A 24,946-nucleotide genomic window follows, 5' to 3' on the forward strand; every position below is an offset into this window, starting at 1 on the left:
TCATGCTAAACCCAATACTAACAGTATCTTATTTCATACCCACATCAATGCTTCCTGGTAGGCATTGTCATTCCTGTTTTACAGATAGGAAATCAATATTCACAGAGGTTATTTGCCTGTTGTCACACAATGATTAGTGACACAATCAATGTTTGAACACAAGTTGTTTTTTTTAATCTCTGCGTTTTAACCTCCATGGCCTAGAGCAAATCCTTGTTTAGATAAAATTTTCCTCTGCCATTTGAACGTTATCCATTTTTCTTTAATCTTCTGAATATAATTCCTAATTTTTCAAAACTTATTGTTATGCTTAGGTTTCCCTCGCAGTGTTTAAACTGATCAACATCCATGTCTTCCAAACAAGGCAAAAACTTGAGCACACTTTTCCTTAAACACGCTTTGCTCTTGCCTTGGTGGTGTATCATCTAAAGTATTAATTCTTCGTCATTAAAATTATAATTTTTTTTAAATCATTGCTTCTTTAGACATTATAAACGTGATCTACTTCTTTGCAAATGTTTTATTTCCCATTCTCATTTATCCCTCCATATTGATTTTTCTTTTTGCAGAGCACCTCTTGGGAGCATTTCAAAGACGATCTTTGAGTGGGAAACTGTTTAAACTTTGTAGGGCAGAGAATTTCTTTACTAAAATGGTAGTTTATCTGGATATAAAATTCTAAGCTCAAATTTCTTTGCCTTTAAAACCTTGAAGACATTATCCATTGCTGCTGTTAAGAGCCCTGCCATCAGCCAGCACTTGCTCGGGTCTTTTCTTACTCTCTTGAATCTTTAAAATTATTCTTTCTGTCTTTATGTTCTTCAGTTAAACTATTAGCTGTCTGGCTATTGATTTTAGTTTTCTTATCTGTTCTGTTCAGCACTCCATTAGCCTTTTTATCCTGAGCTTTTATATCCTTCTTTAATTCTGGGAAATTCTTGTTCATATTTCCTCTTCTCTGTTGGTTCCTTTCTCACCTTCTGTGAATTCTCTTTTATAGATTTTGACACTTTTATTCCTGTGTTTCATGACTCTCAACATTTTTCATGGATTCCATCTCTTCCTGATGTCTTCCGGGAAAGTTTTGTGACACAACCTTTTGGTTCACTAGTTTGTACTTCAGCTGTACCCATTCTGTGATTCCAACTGTCTCACTAGTTGGTTGGGTTGTTTTTCAATCCCAACAGTTATGTTTTAATACCCCGAATTTTAAATTAGTTCTTTTCCCTGCTCTGTGATTTGAAAAGCTTCCCTTATCCCTCTGTAAGAATATTTATTAAGACCATTTTAAAGTCATATTCTGTTTCATTAGCTCTGCTTCCTCTGGAAAGGCTTTTAATTTCCGTTCTCTTTCTCATTTGGAGCTTATGTTCCTCCAATATCTAATCTTTTTTCCCTGAGAGCACATTCTTTATTACTTTAAGGGCAGTGGCCCCGGCCCCAGCCCCATTCTTCAGGGAGTAGAGAAAAATTCTACCTTTGGCAGAAAAACTCTAGTGCTGCAGTCTATGCTCACCATTCCTGCCCCCCTACCTGACTTCCCTGCTTGCTCCTAATCTTAGGGGACCTGTGCCCTGGGCACTGCTCTCAGTAGCAGTGGGGCAGTACCCTTTGCTATAATTGCCAAGTGCAGAAAGATTGGGAAGGAATGAAGAGCACATAGAAACTCCAGCTTGTCCACCCATTCCCCTAGCCATTAGCTCTCCACCCCAGAAAACCACTGCCTGATCCCCATCGCCACAGGCTCCTGTTCACCTGGGCTGTGTGAGCAGGAGTGGTAAACTGCTGTGACCCACACATACTGAACTTCCAGTTTCAGGCCCACCCGGAAAAAAATGTGGGGGAAAGACAAGAGACAGAATTATAAAATTTTCTCCCATCCATCCTTCTTTCTGTTTCCTGACTCTGCTCTCCCTCCAAAAACAAGACCAATCCCCTCTTCCCTATAAGCAAATTTCAATTTTGTATCCATTACTGATACCCATCACTGTCTCTATGTCTCTGTGGTCATGGCCATCTTCGTCGATGATGGTCCTGTGTAACTGCATAGGACCCCATGTTCAGAAGGGTCCCCCACATGATTCAGTGCTCTGCTGTCACCATCTTGAAATTCTGAATTCTTTTTAAACAAGAGGCCAAGCGTTTTCAGCTTGCACTGGGCCCCACAAACCATATAGCCAGTGCTGCTTGTGCCATCTCCACGTCTGGCTTCAACATTGGGGTCAGATCACCAAGTCGTCCCAAACTAACAAAAGCTAGATTTCCAGGCAACTCACTCCCACAGTTCTCTGCACATGGTCTTGTCCTGACGATACCTTCAGATTTAATAAAGTTTTAATAAATTACTTTCGATGGGGAAGAGTGATGATTCAGACCAGCATCTCATGTCTGCTATGGTAACTACAAAGAAGCAGGGCCTGTATACACCTGCTCAAAACTTCAGAAAAGCTGGAGAGTCCGAACGTTATGTAGGTGGATTCTCACCTAGTAAATGTCCAGCACTCCCCTTTTTTACGCAGATCTGAATTTGGGAAACATAAACTTTGGTAGGAAAAACCTCATAGTTCGTTTTAACTTGAAAGATCTATAGATGCATGCAAAATCATGCACATGCCTCTAGAAACACATTTTTCTTGGAATAAGGTCTATGGCTTCACAAGATTATCAAAGACATCCAGGGAAAGAAAAGGTTAAAAGTCACTACTCCATGGGTTCTGTGAAAGAGAAAGAATTCAGCTTCTCCTACACACACATACATATACATACAGCATAGCACATAAAAGATTTCTCAGTTGAGACTATACTCCCTCATTCTGAAGGTATGAATTATGAGTAATCACTAATTATCGGTGAGGACTATTTGAGTTAAGAATACGCTGCATATTGTGTGATCTTAACATCAATTTGAAAAAGGATCAGCAAACAAACAAATCCTGCTCAAAATGATCCAATTCCTATTAACCTTTTTAACCAGATTTCCTTTCTGAATGCAAAATTCTAAATAATATTTTTTTTATAATTTGCCAATAGCATGGGGACAATGATAAAAATAACAATTTATTGTGCCAGTTTTCACTTATGTTAATTATACTCTGTTGGAGATGTCTATTACCAAGCATTTCTTTAAAGTAAGGAAAGTACGTACACTTTTACTGTCACTGAATCCACTGTTTCGCCTTGCAAATCACCCTTCCCCACCCACCCAGCCCCAGCACAGTTCCACCTAAGCATCAGAAAGTTCCTACCACTTCAGTTAATTGACTGCTTTCAACAAAGAGAAAAAATACAATGTGTGGCTCATATTTTTCTAGCCCACCTTGATAATTACCAGAATTGAAAGTTAGAGGTGTAGAGATGCATTCATTCCCTAGCAATAGAGCCAATACACAGTTTAGTAAAGCTCAGAAGAAAGGAACAATAGTAAACAATAGCTGACATTGATGGTGTGCTCTTTTCCTGAAAATGTAAGTTCTTTACAGATACTTTCAAAACAACCCTACGCCTAATATCATCACCCCATTTGAGGAAACTGAGGCACAGAGAAAAAAAATTATTTGACCATAATCAAAAAACTAGTCAGTAGAGGAGCTGGGGACTTGATGCAGCAGATTGATTCTAGCAGTCAATACTGACAACCACTACGTGAATCAGAGCTCCTGGTGAGCACAACACCAGACTTGCCACACATCTAGTTAATAGAATTCCTATGAATAGCAAATAAATTAGATCATGTAGTAAGTCTGTGTCAACTTATCATGGGAGAACATGGAGTCTTCTATAGGATTTTTTTTTAAGTTTATTTTATTTATTTTTGGCTGTGTTGGGTCTTCGTTGCTGCGCGAGGGCTTTCTCTAGTTGCGGCAAGTGGGGGCTACTCTTCGTTGCGGCAAGTGGGGGCTACTCTTCGTTGCGGTGCGCAGGCTTCTCATTGCAGTGGCTTCTCCTGTTGTTCAGCACAGGCTCTAGGCGTGCAGGCTTCAGTAGCTGTACAACGCAGACTCAGTAGTTGTGGCTTGTGGGTTCTAGAACTCAGGCTCAGTAACTGTGGCACACAGGCTTAGTTGTTCCGCAGCATGTGGGATCTTCCTGGACCAGGGCTCGAACCCATGCCCCTGCACTGGCAGGTGGATTCGTAAGCACTGCGCCATCAGGTAAGCCCTTCTATAGGATTTTTGAAATAATGAAAATATCCTACAGAGCCCTGGGAGGTCTGCAAGGAGTTCAGAGAAAGGCAGGTTGAGGAAGAACAGATCTACTTCTTTCCACATGAGCAGTGCCCTCATCTCTGTGCCCCTGAGCTCAGAGGCAGAGTCCAACTCACAGCTGGGACTGAATAAACATTCACTCAGTTGAACTAAATTAAGTATAACCTTGCACAAGTCAGGTCTCTAAACCTGAAAATGAAGAGGTGGATCTAGATTCGTGGTTTTCAACCCTGGCTGTACATGAGCATCACCCGGGGAGCTTGTAAAAAGCACTGATGTTCCAACTCCACCCCAGAGATTTTGCTCTGAAATAGATTCCAAGCTTTGCTTCTATCTCTCTATCAATCTCTCTCTCTCTCTTGTTCTCTCTCTCTCTGTCTCTTCCTGTCTCTTTCTCCTTCTCACCTGCAATGATTCTAATGTAAAGTTGGAGTTGAAAACCACAGACCAGTGTTTCTCAAAAGTTTGCTCTCTGGACCAGCAGAATCAGTCTGTAAACAACTCAAGATTACACTAAAAATGGCCCTCCTCCATCTTACAGAGAGGTGCAGAGAGATGAGGAATACTTCACATATTTCCCCAGAACAATAGCCAGATTCATTAGCATATTTAATTTCTTATAAACCCTTTGACACAGACGTTACAGTTGGTCCAAGTGCTACTGCCTGGTGGAAATCCCTGACCTAATTTCTCAAACCCCTTGCCATCTACTTCAACCAAATCCCCTGAGAGAAGGAGTTGATCAATCTGCTTAAACTGACTAGTTAAATGGCAGCTATTCTCTTTTCCCCTTTACTTCCTGGAGGCTTGTCTAGCAGCATTGCAACTGTCATCTCTAAAGACTCTTATGTAAGGAAAAATTAGAAAAGGGAGCTTCTAGTTGAAGCTAATGGAGAAAAGCTTAATTTCCTTTTCATCTGATTAGATACTCAGATTTGAAAATCTATAAATGTTTCCAGGTCTGCTGGCTCCAAAATACCTTTTAAAGGTCATTTACATAATCCTGTCAAGAATGCCATATGGGTAATGGATCAAAGGCATAATCATTATTCCTGTGACTTTCATCCCGTCCTGATATTAGCTTCCTTAGCATGTTTTGGGAGCTAATGGACACTTTCCTTTAAACCTAACACAGTGCTGGTAATGTTTTTCTCTGTGGATTTGGAACGTTAATTCAAGGATTATGCAACCACTTTTTAAGAAGCAATTTATTTTGAAGATAAAGTGCCTGTCTTAGGTTAAGCAGTTTCCTTTTCAGCTATTTTGCCAACAAGAAGAGATAAAGCTTTCAAGATCAAAAATGTGGGTATCTTCCATGTCACTGTGCCTTTCTGATATTGACTCAGATGGGATCCTCAGTCCCATTTCTGAACTAGTCCTTACGGAAGGTTTTAAGTGTTTTTTGAGAACAAACAAGTCTCTGGTGTCATATTTGTATTTATGATATTTTTGCCCTTTGCGAAGAAAGAGAGAAACAATTACCACAGTGGAGCGAAAAGAAGTATCTTTAAATCCATAAATGTATGTATAGATAAGAATGTGTCGCTGCGGAGCAACTAAGCCCATGTCCCACAACTACTGAGCCTGCACTCTAGAGCCCACGAGCCACAACTACTGAGCCTGCATGCCACAACTACTGGAGCCCGTGCACCTAGAGCCTGTGCTCCACAAGAGAAGCCACCACAATGAGAAGCCCGTGCACCACAATGAAGAGCAACCCCCACTTGCCGCAACTAGAGAAAGCCCACGCGCAGCAACGAAGACCCAACGTAGCTATAAATAAATTTATTTTTAAAAAAAAGAATGTGTCTGTGTGTATATTATGTGTCAGGGAGACAGTATAGCCTCACGATTGGAATCAGAGAAACCCAGGCACATGTTCAGGTTCTGTCACTTACCAGTTGTATGATCTTGGGTAGGTTATTTAACCCCTCATCAGTTTTGCTTCCTTGTTGGTAAAAATGATAGTAATAATAATAACTTCATGAACCATTATCAGTATGAAATAAGTCATATAAAGTCCTTATTGTTGTGCCGCAATCAGTAATTTCTCAATCAGGTTTGTTAAAAGGATGGTAGTTGTGGTGGTTGTACCTGTGGGTTTTCTATGTCCCATAGTGGTACCATGTACCCCATGTACCACTATAAATCAGACTTCCCTTGATTTATTCACCTAACGATGGTGATACCTATTCACACTTATCTGGTGGTATGCTGATAAATAAATTTAACAACTGGCTCTTGGTCAGGGAGTGTAGTAGTGGGGGGAGGAAACCTGATTTGTAGCACTCCCTAGGTGTAAATACTACCTCCATGGCCAATTTCAATCTACCAACACAGAGTGATGTGACTGAACAATAAGTTGGGAAGAGATGCACAGGACTGCTTTTTGGGCACTGGCTCCAGCTCATGGCTGCATTTATCCAACAGCTCTTGGAACCAGCAGCAAGGGATCACTCAGTGTGACACAGACTGCTGTCTCTCAGAAGAAGCTAAATGGTTCACAGGGATCGTGTCTATGTTTGCATTATACATGAAGTAGCTGAATAGAATATCTGACAACAATGGCTAAGGCTCACTTGGGAGTGTCTTGTTTGACAGAAGAACTGTATGATATTAGAGCAGGAAGGGACCAAAGATATCATCCAGCCCCTGGTGCAATCCCTAATTTTGAAAAGGAAACTTGAACACCAAAGATTATGAAATTAGGCAATCACCCACCTTCCTCCTGCTGTTTTCTAACTAGTGCTAGGGTAAGAAAGCACATCTTCTTGATTCCTGTCCTCATTCTGCTACTCCTGCCAGCAAAACTTATGCAGTCTCAGGCCACTCAGCAGTAAAACTCAATGACAGAGGCAGAATCTGTACTTATTTGCTGCAATTCATCTTTCTATTCACTTGAAAGAAACACAATGCAAAAATACTTTTTTTAATAAATCAAGATTTTTCCCAAATGCTCACATATTGACTTAGCTCCAAGACTGGCCTTGGCACTGCCCTATAGTTGAAGTAAACTTAAAGAGAAGCTCTAGGTATAAACAGAATGGAGTTCTCTTTAAAGATAAGCACACATGGAAGGGTCTTCTAGGGAAGACCAAACTATGATAAGACTCCAATGTATTGATATTCTCTTTTAAAAATTAACTTGTTTTAATTCCACAAATATTACAGCATCTCTTTATGCCAGGCACCACTTTTCTAGATGCTACAGATACAGATGGATAGATAAAGCTGTTGCCTTCATGAACTTGCTTTCTGGGTTTGGGTGGGTGTGGAGAGTGAGAAGAACAGAAAATGACTAACAATATATCTTACAGTTGCAGCAGCAAATAAATGCTCTTAAAAAAAGAGAGGGAGAATCAAATTAAGGAGAAAGAGAGCACTGGCAGGAGGTGGGAAGTCTGCTATTTGATATAGAGGTCAGAAAAAAAAAAAAAAACGGCCTTTCTGACAAAAATGACCTTCTGGGAAAGATCTGAAAGAAATGAGGATATGGGGGAAAAGCATCCCTGTGAGGGAAAAAGTTAATCATGATGGCCCAAAACAAGTTTGTTGTGTTTGAGGAACATGAGAGGGGCTGAGGAAAGGATAGTAAAAAATGAGAATCATGAAGGACAAGCATCGTCATGGAAATTTGTTTTGGATTTTCTTCTAATTATGATGGGAAGCCTTAAATGGTTTTAAGCAAAGAAAGAAAGTGACTTGATTAAATTTTTTAAAAGATCATTCTAGCCACTGTATGAATACCAGACTTTAAAGCTAAGGGTAGAAGCAGGAAGGTAATTTGACCAGCTACAGCCAGGGTCCAGTTGAGAAATGATGGTGTCTTGGACAGTTGTTGTGGAGATGGTGAAAAGTGGTTGAATTCAGGATAGATTTTGGAGTATTGTTAGCAGGGAAAGTGGTTGAATTCAGCGTAGATTTTGGAGTATTGTTAGTAGGGCTTTCTGGCAAACCAGATGTAGAGTATTAGTGAAAAGGAGGACTCAAAGATGACTCCTTATTCTCAGGCCTCAGTCCCCTTAGTTTATCATGCCTCTATTAATTGGATGAGGAAAACTGAGGAAGGGGTAGTTTATAAGAGGGCAAAAGTGCAGAGTACTTTTTTGGACATGCTAAGTTTGCAATGGCTGCTAAATATCTAAAGAGAGACATAGATGTTGAACTAAGGGAAGAATTTGAGCCTAGAAATATTAATTGTAACATCATTAGCATTTAATTAACATTTAAAGCCAAAGGATTTGTGAGACAATTCCATATAGAAAATAGAAGAGGTCTGAGGAACAAGTCCTGGGACTCTCCAATGTTTAGAGGTCTGGAAAAGAGGAAGGTCCAGCAAAGAGCCTGACAGAGAGTATCCAGGGAGGCAGAACAATCAGTATACTGTGTAACCTAGAAGACAAGTGAAGAAAGGGTTTCCAGAAGAATGGAGTAATTACTGATGTGAAAGTCTGCTGGAATTTTAATAAGTAGAGAACTCCGAACTGACCAATGGATTTTAATAGATGGAGGTCACCGGTAAAAGTGCCAAGAACAGTTTCGGTGCAGGAGTGGGGAAGAAAGCCTGACTGAAATGAATTTAAGAGGAGATTAAGAAGTGATGATAGAAAATATTGACCACTCTATTAAGGAAGCGAACTTTTTTTTAAAGATGGAAAGTATTTCAACATGTTTGTGTGTGATGTAAGTAATCCAGTAGAGGGTTTCATGTTGAGGAAAGATATAACCACAGGAGCAATACCCTTGAGTTGATGAGGGTACATGGATCCAGCGTACCAGGTGGGACGTAGATAATAGCAGTAATAGTCCATCCACTGTGGCAGGAGGAAGACAGAACACATGTGGCAAAAATGTGGGTGGGTTGGAAAATAAGGTAAGGAAAAATGTTGAAGCTCTCTATCAATAGCTTCTATTTCTGTAATTAAAATAAGATGCAAGATCATCAGCTAAGAGAGAATGAGTCAAGGAGTATGGGGGCTGGATAAGAGAATAACTCTGTGACTACGGTGGTAATTGGATAACATAGGATGGAAGCAAGATCCTTGAAGGAGCATCTCGGGCAGAAGGTAGGGCATGGAAGTGCATTGTATGTCAATATTTTGTGTTATTACCAAAAACTGATGACAGAATTAGTAGGAGAAAGAAGATATACCAGGTACTTACATCTTTGAGGAATTACAGAAGAGTGTCTGGGAGGGGAACAGTTGGTTCCAACATGGAGGGTTAGTAGCATATAGTATAATCAAGGCAAGCATGCCAGAGAGCCTGTGTCAGGGTGGTCACACTGTTTGCATAAAATAATGTAATAAAATGGCATGTAGTACACAAATACATACACATAAACACACATTACCCTCCACCCTTCCTATGCTCAGTATAAGAACAGATTTAAGAGCTCTGGCTCTTCAGATGACTTTAAAAATAGTGAATTATCAATAATCTGACCTCATATTTATGTGAAGAAAGTTGGAGACAACATAAAAGTAAATTTTCCTTCATCCTTTTCTTAAACACTTATCTTTTACCTTTTCTCCTTGACTTTCTTTTCACCATGTATAAAATAGAACCACATTCTACACATCCTGGATCCCTAAGAACGAGAAGACATATCCTCAGTTGAGTGCTGTTGCATCTTAGTTCAATTTCAGGTGGCTGGGGAATTCGGAAGCAGCAGTAGCAGGGCTGCTGCTGCTCCCAACACCAGCCTGCTCAAAATCCTAGCTGATCCTTCCCTGCAGAGGGCAGGGGCATGACGACAAGAAAGAACACATGGGAGCTGGATCCACAGCATGGTGGCTGTCAACTGCAGGTCACGCCTGATTTGTAGATTGTGAAATCAATTAAGTGAGTCTTGATCAGCACTTTTTTTTTAAATAAAGGATTTTTAAAATAGAGTAGAATATTAGCAGGGTCCATTAAATGTAATGAGGGTAAAACTGAGCCAGAAACATGAGTTTATATGAAGATTATATATAAATGTATATGGGGGAAGCGGCTTCCCTAGTGGCACAGTGGTTAAGAATCTGCCTGCCAGTGCAGGGGACGTGGGTTCGAGCTGTGGTCCAGGAAGTTCCCACATGCCGTGGAGAAACTAAGCCTGTGTGCCACAACTACTGAGCCTGTGCTCTAGAGCCCGTGAGCCACAACTACTGAGCCCACGTGCCACAACTACTGAAGCCCACACACCTAGAGCCCGTGCCCCGCAACAAGAGAAGCCACTGCAATCAGAAGCCTGCGCACAGCAATGAAAAGTAGCCCCCGCTCGCCGCAACTAGAGAAAGCCTGCATGCAGCAACCAAGACCCAATGCTGTCAAAAATAAAATTAATTAATTTATTTAAAAAATATGTATATGGGTACATATCGTGTAGAAATATGTATATTTATATACACAGATATAACAAGTCATGATGTAAAATATATTATGGATCACAGTCAACAATGTTTGAAAGCAACTGCTCTAGGGACATTTACTGCATTCTAAATTCTTTTTATAGGAAATAGATTCCAGAAACTGTACCTCCCCATCCTATCTCCCATGTCTCAGCCTGTATGCTCACCTGCCTACTGAATATCCCACTAACTCTAAATTCAAGTTGCTCAAAACAACTAGCTATATGTTATATATGAAAATTGTTAAGAGAGTAAATCCTAAGAGTTCTCATCAGAAAAAAATGTGTTTCTATTTCTTTCATTTTGTATCTATATTTTTGTATGAGATGATGGATGTTCACTAAATTTACTGTGATAATCGCTTCATGATATATGTAAGTCAAATCATTATGCTGTACACTTTAAACTTATACAGTGTTGCATGTCAATTACATCTCAATAAAACTGGAGGAGAAAAAAACAAATACAACCTTCACTCCGACCCAGAGTCTCTCCCAGACTTGACTATGTCTCTAAATTAATTCATCCATTCAATCAGATGCAAACCTTCAGAGGTAGCCAGTCAGCTGTCAGGTTATTTAGACTCTCCTCAAGTACACCTGTTTCTCTTTTACCCATGCTTCTAAATGCCACCATCCTCATCTACCTCCAGTACCACTGTAACATCCTCACACAAGGTGTCCCAGTCTCTCCCCTAAGTTGTATAGTCCATATACCACAGTCAATTAAATTCTCTAAATCCCCATGTTGATGCCCTTGATCAAAAACATTTGTTAGTTCCCCAAAACTTATCAAACAAAACCCAAACATACCTTCACAGGCTGTTGAATCATTGATGCCTGAACTCAGAGAACGTGTCATATATCTTAAGACCCCTCTTTCCACCTAACAGGGTGATTATAGATAGTAGGCACATAATAAATGTTTGAAGAATGAATAACAAATAAAAAACATTGTTACTAAACCATCAGTGTATAAAATAAAAATAAAGTTCTCCTTATTAATAATTATATTAATCAGAATTTCTTCAAGTGATCCAAAACTTCAGATTTTCCAAAAGACTAAGAAAAGATCAGCTGAAATTATATGCTGAGCTACCTAAATAAATATCATCCTGTCACTGTAATATACATAGGAGCATGGCATTAAAAATGAATGAATGGATTAATTTGTATAAACAAATAAAATGACTTTTTATCTGTGACATTAGCTAGCACTATATAGATTTTCATTAAATTATTTAACCTAAACCATGGTCAGTTCTAAAAAGGGTACAAAAGCAGGGGGTTTAAATATGTAAATAAGCTAGACTGCTTGAAACAGTTGGTTCAAGACTTTCCTTCTATATTTCTCATGTATGTGTCCAAACTGTGAGGAAATGATTGACAGGATGGCCGCAAATTACTTCTACTCCCATAAAAAAGCACATATTAAACAATAATGGGGAAATAATCTCCATGCACCAACTCTGCATGAAAACTAAGCTGAAATCAAAACTGACAGCTCAATCCCAAAATGCACATTTAATCTAATGGGAGAGAATGTCAGCAGAAAATAATTAACCCATTACTCTCACCCTGTTTTCAGTAAAATTAACATGAAAACGTTTCAAGTTGTTGGAGGAAAATTCAACACACAGGTTAATCTTATCTTTAATTATAAAACAACAGTGCACACACTTTTTAACATGCAAATTCAATTTATATAACTCTGTGTGGGGAAGGTTTGCCACCATGGAAAAAAAAATCTTTCTTTCAGAACAATGGTACCAGGTGCTAACAAATGCATTTCTATTTTTGGTTGTAATTTAATTCTACTCACAAAGAAATGTGAAAGACAGAAACAATGATAAAAAGAAAATTGCATGTAAGTTTTGTTTAGTTTTAGCATTAGCTAACTAGATGGATACATAGGAATATTTGTATACAAAAGAATTCTAATTTTAAAAATAGGTTGTAATACAATGCTTAATATTCACATAGCATTTTACAGTTTTCACAGGCATTTGAAAGATATTTCCACACTGTTTTCTGAACTTGCAAAAGTTTTAGGGTCTATTACACTGATGTGATACATGATGATGCCATCAAAAATGATGTTGTAGAAAAATAGGACAGATATTGAAAATAAAGTCAATCATACAGAGGTTTAATACCAACTAGAGTAGGAATGACATTTAGAGTAGTAGAGAGCTCTCTAGTTTACTCTTTCTCAAATTTTCCTACTGCCTGCTTTGACATTGTCTCCTCTGAGCAGAACACCTTGGTAACACAAGACAGTTGCAGAAGAATTTTGTTGTTGCTGTTGCTGTTGCTGCTGTTCCACAACTATAGCTTTTCATAGAATAAATTCTGTGATTTCTCCCAAAAATCACAATTTAGGTAACTGTCCCTTGAGAAGACAGTACAGCACAGTGATCAAATATTCTGGCTATAGCCACACTGCCTGGGTTGAAACAGCTCTACCACTTACTGTGTGACCCTGGGCAAGTTACTTACCCTCTTTCTACAAATGTTTGAAATGAGGATGAGAATATTTCCTTCCTCGGAGCATTGCTTTGAGGATTAAATAAAATGATGCATATAAAAACATTTAGTGACTGACAAGCAGTAAACAGTCATTTGGGTTTTTTTCCCTTTCAAGTACAATGTCAAATCTATTGGTGGCATCATAAATCATGGATTATAAAGGCAGACAGTGCTCTTGTGTTAAATCAACAAGGAACCTCTCCTCGTGCCTTTCTTGCTCTGTGAGTGTTAGAAGAGGTACAGAGTCAAGAATATATTAAAGTGTTATGAACATTAAAGCTTGTGAAATCTTTGTGAAAGCTTCTGTCTTTCACAGGTGGACTGAGGTTTGGACCAAACCAAGCCCGGCAGAGCCTGCCTCCATGATATGAAAAATGTCATATGGCCAGTACAATCTGAGATGCTGCTGACCAATCACTGTCTCCCTTTAAGTAGCCAAAGGACCTGAAAGATAATGTCTTAATATGCTGACGAGTAAAAAAAGCTGGTGAACAAAAGTTATAGGGTTTAATCTCATTTTTATAAAATATTAATAGCCATTTTCAAGCAATGGGATTATGTGAAAGGTACTTTTTTATTTCAAGACAACTTCAGATTTATAGAAACATTGGAAAGATAGAGAGAGCTCCCATGTACTTGTCATCTAGTTTTCCCTAAAGTCAACATTTTATATAACTATGGCACATTTGTTAAAATTGAGAGATTGATAGTACTACCTTACTATTATCTAAATTCCAGACTTTTTTAGATTCTACCAGTTTTTTCTAATGATGTCCTTTTTCTTTTCCAGGATTCCACTTTGCCCTTAGGCATCATGTCTCCTGAGTGTCCCTGGTCTGTGACACTTTCTTAGTCTTTCTTTGTTTATCATCACCTTGACAGCTTTGAAGTACACTGGCCAGTTATTTTGTACACTGTGCCTCAATTTGGATGTTTAAGGTTTTATTTTTCATGCTTAGACTGAGGTTATAGGTTTTTGAGAAAAATACCATGGAGGTAAAAGTGCCTTTCTTGTTACATTAGATCAGGGTGTATATGACAACAACATGACATCACTGGTGATGTCAACCTCGACCTTTTGGTTAAAGTACAGTCTGCCAGGTGTCTCCACTGTAAAGTTACTATTGGTCTCTTTTTGTACCAAAATCTGGGGATGGGGTGCTTGTTGCTATTGGGATGTCACTGCTTCTGGACCTAGTCAGAAGACAGAGCTAGGAAATAATACAAGGGACTTTTATTTTATTCTTTTATTCTTGTCCATATTTTCTAAATTTCCTGCTAACAATGATGTATTCATTTTCTATTGCTGCTGTGACAAATTATCACAAACTGAGTGCCTAAAACAACACGAATCTTTTATCTTACACTTTGTAGTTTACAAGTACCTAATGGGTCTCACTGGTCAAAGTCAAGGGGTCAAGAGGGCTGTGTCCCTTTCTGGAGACTCCAGGGGAGATAATCCACTTTCTTGCTCTTTCTAGCTTCTAGAAAGTATCCACATTCCTTGGCTTATTGCCTCTTTTATCCATCTTCAAAGCCAGCAACAATGGGTAGGTTCCTGTCATGCTGCAACTCTCTGACCTCTGCTCCGCCTCCTTCTTCCACTTTTAAGGATCCTTGTGATTACATTGGGCCCAGTTGGATAACCCAGGAAAATCTCCCTACTTTTAAGGACAGTTGATTAGCAACCTTAATTCCATCTGCAAACTTAATTCCCCTTTTCCATGTAAGGTAACACATCCACAGTTTCTGGGGACCTGGACATCTTTGACAGGTTGAGGGAACATTAGTCTGCCTATTACAAATGTGAATTTCTTGGTAACAAGAAAAACACGTAAGTAATGATAAAATAGTTGTTCAGAAAAATTTCATCTAACCAGTAACTGTATTCTGCTCTGCAAATTAGAAAAAGTACATTTTCTCAAGGAACTTTACTCCCATCTGATGAAACGTTGTCATAATATATTGATTTAGTTACAACAAGACAGTAGTACATAAAAACCTACAATGTCTGTTGTATGGTAATAAATATATATATAAATCCACAATGACTATTATACAACTAGCATCCCCTGAAATGTGGTATCCTCATGCTGTGTATGATCTGCTCAAGCATCCACAGTGGCCACAGGAGAATTAACTGGACTATTGCAAACCAGGCTGCATATTAGGTGCTTTTCATACATTAACTTATTCAAAGTTCTTAATACCCTGCTAGGTGAGCATTAATATCACACTTAACTTAGGTTAGACTTCAAGTAATTTGCCCAATGCCACATAGCTACTAAGTATCAAAATTAAAGTTAAAACTTGGTAGACCTAACACCAAAGTCTTTATTCTTTGTAAAGAGCAGAGGTGCTCTCTACAGCCATCACCCTATATCCTTCAAAGACAAAAGGAAGCAAAGACCACTGGGTTCCCATAAATGCTGGAAATGAAGGTTCAGGAAATTCCTAGTCTTTCTGCTAAAACAGGGGCTCAGCACCTCTCTTTCCATATCACCCACTCTGCTACCACCACAATCTTGATCTTATTCAAAATAAAGATGAGATTTTTTTCTCCTATCACACCAAAAGAGTAACTGTTCTAGTGACAAACTGAAGTAAATTAAAGAAACCAAAACTATAGGTGGCTGCTAAATAAGCCTTACTAAGGAAAAATTTAATAAATAGCATGAGGATAGATGTTTACCCTTACTATTTAAAATACATATAAATTACAGAAATATTTATGTAGAATTTCAAAACGTTGGGGTATTTTAAATAGCTCTCAACATTTTCCTGTGGATTTGGGATACTCATTTACTGCTAGTGGCAATGGGACAACATTTTTGGAAAGCAATGGAAAAACAGCAAGAACCGTATGAATTTTCATGAATCTTTTGATGCACACAATCCAGGAAGTGAGACAAATAAATTGCTCAACACTGTAAAAAATCTACATGTTATTATCAAAAACCTAGAAACACCCTAAATGCACAACAGTAACAAAATGATTTAGTGAATTATAGTACATCAATTTGACAAAAAACAATGCAGTTATTAAAATTGTAAATTTAGAATTTTCTCAATTCTAAAAGGCACATTTTTAACATATCAACAGTTGTAACATCAGGATGCACCTTTAATCAATACTGTCTTGCATTTCAATTAGAAGCCCCCCTTTTTTTAGAGGTACATAAAATAATGATAGATCTTAGATTAAATAAAAGTGATACTATTAGAAACTTTGCCAATATGAAACTACTGTGTTAACACTGAGAGATTCTAGGTGTTTCATTTTGTCTATGTTCACAATTAAACTATTTTTCTTTTTTTTTTTTCTTTCTGTTTTTTTTTTTGTTTTTGTTTCTTTTTGGTACACGGGCCTCTCACTGTTGTGGCCTCTCCCGTTGTGGAGCACAGGCTCCGGACGCACAGGCTCAGCGGCCATGGCTCATGGGCCCAGCCGCTCCGCGGCATGTGGGATCTTCCCGAACAGGGGCACGAACCCGTGTCCCATGCATCAGCAGGCGGACTCTCAACCACTGCGCCACCAGGGAAGCCCTAAACTATTTTTCAATACTAACTTTAAAAGAATAACAAATTACAAGAGCTTTGATGAATGGTGGAAAATTCTAGCGTAGATACATTTATAAGGAATTTTCATATGCAATGAATAAGCCAGATTTTAAGAGGTGGAAGACTATGGAAGGAATTCTGAAGGAAAGAATCTATTTTTAGTAAATAAGAAAGAATAATTAAGGGGAAAAGCCTTTAAGTTTAATTAGGTACCATTTGTTTATTTTTGTTTTTATTTCCATTTCTCTAGGACATGGGTCAAAAAAGATATTGCTGTGGTTTATGTCAAAGAGTGTTTTTCCTATGTTTTCCCCTAAGAGTTTTCTGGTGTCTGGTCTTACATTTAGGTCTTTAATCAATTTGGAGTTTATTTTTGTGTATGGTGTTAGGGAGTGCTCTAATTTCATTCTTTTACATGTAGCCATCCAGTTTTCCCAGCACCACTTATTGAAGAGTCTGTCTTTTCTCCATTGTATATTCTTGCCTATTTTATCATAGATAAGGTGACCATATGTGCATGGGTTTATCTCTGGACTTTCTATCCTGTTCCATTGCTCTATATTTCTGTTATTGTGCCAGTACCATACTGTCTTGATTATTGTAGCTTTGTAGTATAGTTTGAAGTCAGGGAGCCTGATTGCTCCAAATCCGTTTTTCTTTCTCAAGATTGCTTTGGCTATTCAGGGTCTTTTGTGCTTCCATACAAATTGTGAATTTTTTTGTTCTAATTCTGTGTAGAATGTCATTGGTAGTTTGATAGGGATGGCATTGAATCTGTAGATTGCTTTGGGTAGTATAATCATTTTCACAATATTGATTCTTCCAACAAAAGAACATGGCATATTTCTCCATCTGTTTATGTCATCTTTGATTTCTTACATCAGTGTTTTATAGTTTTCTGAGTACAAGTCTTTTGCCTCCTTAGGTTGGTTTATTCCTAGGTATTTTACTCTTTTTGTTGCGATGGTAAATGGGATTGTTTCCTTAATTCCTCTTTCTGATTTTTCATTTCTAGTGTATAGGAATGCCAGAGATTTCTATGAATTAATTTTGTAGCCTGCAACCTTACCAAATTCATTGATTAGTTCTAGCAATTTTCTGGTGGCATCCTTAGGATTTTCTATGTATAATATCATGTCAAAGGAAACTGTAAAGACAAAAAGATAAGCCTCAGAATGGGAGAAAATATTTGCAAATGAAACAACGGAAAAGGATTAATTTCCAAAATATAAAAACAGCTCATGGAGCTCAATATCAAGAAAGCAAACAATCCAATTAAAAAATGGGCAAAAGACCTAAATAGACATTTCACCAAAGAAGACATACAGATGGACAAGAGGCATGTGAAAAGATGCTGAACATCACTAACTACTAGAGAAATGCAAATCAAAACTACAAATAGGTATCACCTCACATGGTCAGAATGGCTATTATCAAAAAATCTACAAACAATAAATGCTGGAGAGGGTGTGGAGAAGAGGGAACCCTCTTGCACTGTTGGTGGGAATGTAAATTCATACAGCTACTATGGAGAACAGTATGGAGGTTCCTTAAAAAACTAAAAATAGAACTTCCATACGACCCAGCAATCCAATCCCTGGGCATATACGCTGAGAAAACCATAATTCAAAAAGAGACATGTACCACAATGTTCATTGCAGTACTATTTACAATAGCCAGGACACGGAAGCAACCTAAGTGTCCAGCAACAGAGGAATGGATAAAGAAGATGAGGCACATATATACAATGGAATATTACTCAGCCAAAGAAAGACATGGGGGCGGCTTCAAGATGGCAGAGGAGTAAGACGTGGAAATCACCTTCCTCCCCACAAATACATCAAAACTACATCTACATGTGGAACAATTCCTACAGAACACCTACTTAATGCTGGCAGAAGACCTCAGACTTCCCAAAAGGCAAAAAACTCCCCACGTACCTAGGTAGGGAAAAAGAAAAACAGAGATAAAAGAATAGGGACGGGACCTGCACCTCAGGGGCGGGGGCTGTGTAGGAGGAAAAGTTTCCACACACTAGGAAGCCCCTTCACTGCTGGAGAATGGGTATAAGCAGGGTGGGGGAAGCTCCAGAGCCGCAGAGGAGAGCGCAGCAACAGGGGTGCAGAGGGCAAAGTGGAGAGATTCCCGCACAGAGCATCGGTGTCAACCAGCACTCACCAACCTGAGAGGCCTGTCTGATCACCTGCTGGGATAGGTGGGGGCTGGGAGCTGAGGCTCAGGCTTCAGAGTTCAGATTCCAGGGAGAGGACTGGCATTTGCTGCATGAACACAGCCTGAAGGGTGCTAGTGCACCACAGCTAGTTGGGAGGGAATCCAGGAAAGACTCTGGACCTGCCTAAGAGGCAAGAGACCATTGCTTCAGTGTGCACGAGGAGAAGGGATTCAGAGCACCACCTAAATAAGCTCCAGAGGCGGGTGCAAGCCACGGCTATCAGCGCAGACACTGGAGACAGGCATGAAATGCTAAGGCTGCTGCTACAGCCACCAAAAAGCCTGTGTGCAAGCACAGGTCACTATCCACACCTCCCCTCCCGGGAGCCTGTGCAGCCCACCACTGCCAGGGTCCCGTGACCCAGGGACAACATCCCCGGGAGAACACACTGCACGCCACAGGCTATTGCAACGTCATGCCGGCCTCTGCCACCGCAGGTTCACCCTGCATTCTGTACCCTTCCCTCCCCCAAGCCTGAGTGAGCCAGAGGCCCCTAATCAGCTGCTCCTTTAACCCCATCCTATCTGGGTGGGGAACAGATGCCCTCAGGTGACCTACATGCAGAGGCGGGGCCAAATCCAAAGTTGAACCCCAGGATCTGTGCGAACAAAGAAGAGAAAGGGAAATTTCTCAGTGTAGCCTCAGGAGCAGTGGATTAAATCCCCATAATCAACTTGATGTACCCTGCATCTGTGGAATAACTGAAGAGACAACCAATCATCCCAAAATTGAGGCTATGGACTTTGGGAGCAACTGTAGACTTGGGGTTTGCATTCTGCATCTAATCTGTTTCTGCTTTTATGTTTATCTTAGTTTAGTATTTAGAGCTTATTATCATTGTTAGATTTGTTTATTGATTTGGCTGCTCTCTTCCTTTTTTTTAATTTTTTTATATATATACAGATTTTTTTTCCTTTTTCTCTTTTTGTGGGTGCGTATGTGTGTATTCTTCTTTGTGATTTTCTCTGTAAAACCTTGCTTTTGCCATTTGTCCTAGGGTTCAGACTGTCCTTTTTTTTTTTATAGTATAGTTTTTAGCACTTGTTATCATAGGGGGATTTGTTTTTTGGTTTAGTTCCTCTCTTCCTTCTTTCTCTCTTCCTTTTATTACGTTTTCATTTTTTTATTTTTAATAATTCTTTTCTATTTTAATTATTTTATTTTATTTACTTTTTCTTTCTTTCTTTCTAACCTTTTTCTCCATTTTCTTCAGAGCCATGTGGCTGAAGGGGTCTTGGTGCTCTGACCAGGTGTCAGGCCTGAGCCTCTGAGGTAGGAGAGCCAAGTTCAGGACATTGCTCCAATAGAGACCTCCCAGCCATACGTAATATCAAACAGCAAAAGCTCTCCCAGAGATCTCCATTTCAACGCTAAGACCCAGCTCCACTCAATGACCATAAAGCTACAGTGCTGGACACCTTATGCCAAACAACTAGCAAGACAGGAACACAAACCCACCCATTAGCAGACACGCTACCTAAAATCATATAGTGTCACAGACACCCCAAAACATACCACTGGACTCGGTCCAGCCCACCAGAAAGACAAGATCCAGCCTCATCCACCAGAACACAGGCACCAGTCCCCTCCACAAGAAACCTTACACAACCCACTGAACAAACCTTAGCCACTGGGGGTAGACATCAAATACAACAGGAACTACGAACCTGCAGCCTGTGAAAAGGAGACCCCAAACACAGTAAGTAAGGCAAAATGAGAAGACAGAGAAATACACAACAGATGATGCAACAAGGAAAAAACCCACTAGAACAAACAGATGAACAGAAAGTAGGCAGTCTACCTGAAAATGAATTCAGAGTAATGATAGTAAAGATGATAAAAAATCTTGGAAATGGAATGGAGAAAATACAAGAAACGTTTACCAAGGACCCAGAAGAAATAAAGGGCAAACAATGATTAATAACACAATCAATGAAATTAAAAATTCTGTAGAAGGATTCAGTAGCAGAATAACTGAGGCAGAAGAATGGATAAGTGACCTGGAAGATAAAATAGTGGAAATAATTACCACAGAGCAGAATAAAGAGAAAAGAATGAAGAGAATTGAGGACAATCTCAGAGACCTCTGGGACAAAATTAAATGCATCAACATTCGAATTATAGGAGTCTCAAAAGAAGAAGAGGAAAAAAAGAAGGAACTGAGAAAATATTTGAAGACATTATAGTTTAAAACTTCCCTAATATGTATAAGGAAATAGTCAATCGAGTCCAGGAAGTGCAGAGAGTCCCATACACGGTAAATACAAGAAGAAACACGCCAAGATACATATTCATCAAACTATCAAAAATTAAATACTAAGAAAAAATATTAAAAGCACCACGGGAAAAGAAACAAGTAACACACAAGGGAATCACCATAAGGTTAAGAGCTGATCTTTCAGCAGAAACTCTGCAAGCCAGAAGTAAGTGGCAGGACATATTTAAGGTGATGAAAGAGAAAAACCTACAACCAAGATTACACTATCCAGCAAGGACATCATGCAGATTCAACGGACAAATTAAAACCTTTACAGATAAGCAAAAGCTAAGAGAATTCAGCACCACAAAACCAGCTCTACAACAAATGCTAAAGGAACTTCTCTAGGCAGAAAACACAAAAGAAGGAAAAGACTTACAATAACCAACCCTAAACAATTAAGAAAATGGCAACAGGAACTTACATATCGATAATTACCTTAAATGTAAATGGATTAAATGCTCCAACCAAAAGACATACACTGGCTGAATGGATACAAAAACAAGACCCATATATATGCTGTCTATAAGACACCCACTTCAGACCTAGGGACACATACAGACTGAAAGTGAGGGGATGGAAAAAGATATTCCATGCAAACGGAAATCAAAAGAAAGCTGGAGTAACAATTCTCACATCACACAAAATAGACTTTAAAATAAAGACCATTACAAGAGACAAAGAAAGACACTGAATAATGATCAAGGGATAAAGAAGAAGACATAACAATTGTAAATATTTATGCACCCAACAGAGGAGCACCTGAATACATAAGGCAAATGTTAACAGCCATAAAAGGAGAAAGCAACAGTAACACAAACATAGAAGGGGACTTTTGACACCCCACTTTCACCAAGGGACAGATCATCCAAAATGAAAATAAATAAGCAAACACAAGATTTAAATGATACACTAAACAAGACAGACTTAATTGATATTTATAGGACATTCCAACCAAAAACAACAGAATACACTTTCTTCTCAAGTGCTCATGGAACATTCTCCAGGATAGGTCATATCCTGAGCCACAAATGAAGCCTTGGTAAACTTAAGTAAACTGAAATCATATCAAGTATCTTTTAAAAGACCATAAATGCTATGAGACCAGATATAAATTACAGGAAAAAATCTGTAAAAAACAGCAAACAAATGGAGGCTAAACAATACACTACTGAATAAACAAGAGATCACTGAAGAAATCAAAGAGGAAATAAAAAATACCTAGAAACAAATGACAATGAAAACACGACGACCCAAAACCTATGGGATGCAGCAAAATCAGTTCTAAGAGGGAACTTTCTAGCAATACAATCCTACCTCAAGAAACAAGAAACATCTCAAATAAATAACTTAATCTTAAACCTAAAGCAATTACAGAAAGAAGAACAAAAAACCCCCAAAGTTAGCAGAAGGAAAGAAATCATGAAGATCAGATCAGAAATAAATGAAAAAGAAATGAAGAAAATGATAGCAAAGTTCAATAAAACTAAAAGCTGGTTCTTTGAGAAGACAAACAAAATTAATAAACCATTAGCAAGACTCATCAATAAAAAGAGAGAGAAGACTCAAATCAATAGAATTAGAAATGAAAATGGAGAAGTAACAACTGACACTGCAGAAATACAAAGGATCATGAGAGATTACTACAAGCAACTCTATGCCAATAAAATGGACAACCTGGAAGAAATGGACAAATTCTTAGAAAAGCACAACTTTCTGAGACTGAACCAGGAAGAAATAGAAAATATAAACAGACCAATCACAAGCACTGAAATTGAAACTGTGATTAAAAATCTTCCAGCAAACAGAAGCCCAGGACCAGATAGGTTCACAAGCGAATTCTACCGAACATTTAGAGAAGACCTAACACCTATCTTTCTCAAACTCTTACAAAATATAGCAGAAGGAGGAACACTCCCAAACTCGTTCTACAAGGCCAGCATCACCCTGATACCAAAACCAGACAAAGATGCCACAAAAAAAGAAAACTACAGGCCAATATCACTGATGAACATAGATGCAAAAATCCTCAACAAAACACTAGCAAACAGAATCCAGCACCACATTAAAAGGATCATATACTATGATCAACTGGGGTTTACCCCAGGAATGCAAGGATTCTTCAATATATGCAAATCAATCAATGTGATAAACCATATTAACAAAATGAAGGAGAAAAACCATATGATCATCTCAACAGATGTAGAAAAAGCTTTTAACAAAATTCAACACCCAATTATGAGGAAAACCCTCCAGAAAGTAGTCACAGAGGGATTTTTCCTCAACATAATAAAGGTCATGTATGACAAACCCATAGCCAAGATCATTCTTAATGGTGAAAACCTGAAACCATTTCCACTAAGATCAGGAACAAGACAAGGTTGCCCACTCTCACCACTATTGTTCAACATAGTTTTGGAAGTTTTAGCCACAGCAATCAGACAAGAAAAAGAAATAAAAGGAATCCAATCGGAAAAGAAGTAAAACTGTTACTGTTTACAGATGACATGATGCTATACATAGAGAATCCTAAAGATGCTACCAGAAAACTACTAGAGCTAATCAATGAACTTGGTAGAGTAGCAGAACACAAAATTAATGCACTGAAATCTCTTGCATTCCTATACACTAATGATGAAAAATCTGAAAGAAAAATTAAGGAAAATCTCCCATTTACGACTGCAACAAAAAGAATAAAATACCTAGGAATATACCTACCTAAGGAGACAAAAGACCTGTATGCAGAAAACTATAAGACACCGATGATAGAAATTAAAGATGATACAAACAGATGGGGAGATGTACCATGGTCTTGGATTGGAATCATCAACATTGTGAAAATGACTCTACTACCCAAAGCAATCTACAGATTCAATGCAATCCCTATCAAACTACCAATGGCATTTTTCACAGAACTAGAACAAAAAATTTCACAATGTTTATGGAAACACAAAAGACCCCGAATAGCCAAAGCAATCTCCTGAAAGAAAAAAGGAGATGGAGGAATCAGGCTCTCTGACTTCAGACTATACTGCAAAGGTACAGTAATCAATACACTATGGTACTGGCACAAAAACATAAATATAGATCAATGGAAAGGACAGAAAGCCCAGAGATAAACCCATGCACATATGGTCACCTTATCTTTGATAAAAGAGGCAAGAATACACAATGGAGAAAAAACAGCCTCTTCAATAAGTGGTGCTAGGAAAACTGGACAGCTTCATGTAAAAGAATGTGATTAGAACACTCCCTAACACCATACACAAAAATCAACTCAAAATGGATTAACGATCTAAATGTAAGGCCAGACACTATAAAACTCTTAGAGGAAAACATAGGCAGAACACACTATGACATAAATCACAGCAAGATCCTTTTTGACCCACCTCCTAGAAAAATGGAAATAAAATAAAAAATAAACGAATGGAGCAACAGAAAACATAAACAAGATGAAAAGACAATGCGCAGAATGGGAGAAAATATTCGCAAATAAAGCAACTGACAAAGGATTAATCTCCAAAATTTACAAGCAGTTCATGCAGCTCAATATCAAAAAAACAAACAACCCAATCCAAAAAGGGGCAGAAGACCTAAATAGACATTTCTCCAAAGAAGATATACAGATTGCTAACAAACACATGAAAGAATGCTCAACATCACTAATCATTAGAGAAATGCAAATCAAAACTACGATGAAGTATCACCTCACACCAGTCAGAAAGGTCATCATCAAAAAATCTAGAAACAATAAATGCTGGAGAGGGTGT

The sequence above is a fragment of the Neophocaena asiaeorientalis genome, unplaced genomic scaffold (assembly GCF_003031525.2).
Source record: "Neophocaena asiaeorientalis asiaeorientalis breed wild unplaced genomic scaffold, Neophocaena_asiaeorientalis_V1.1 scaffold171, whole genome shotgun sequence".
In the NCBI taxonomy this organism is placed as follows: Eukaryota; Metazoa; Chordata; class Mammalia; order Artiodactyla; family Phocoenidae; genus Neophocaena; species Neophocaena asiaeorientalis.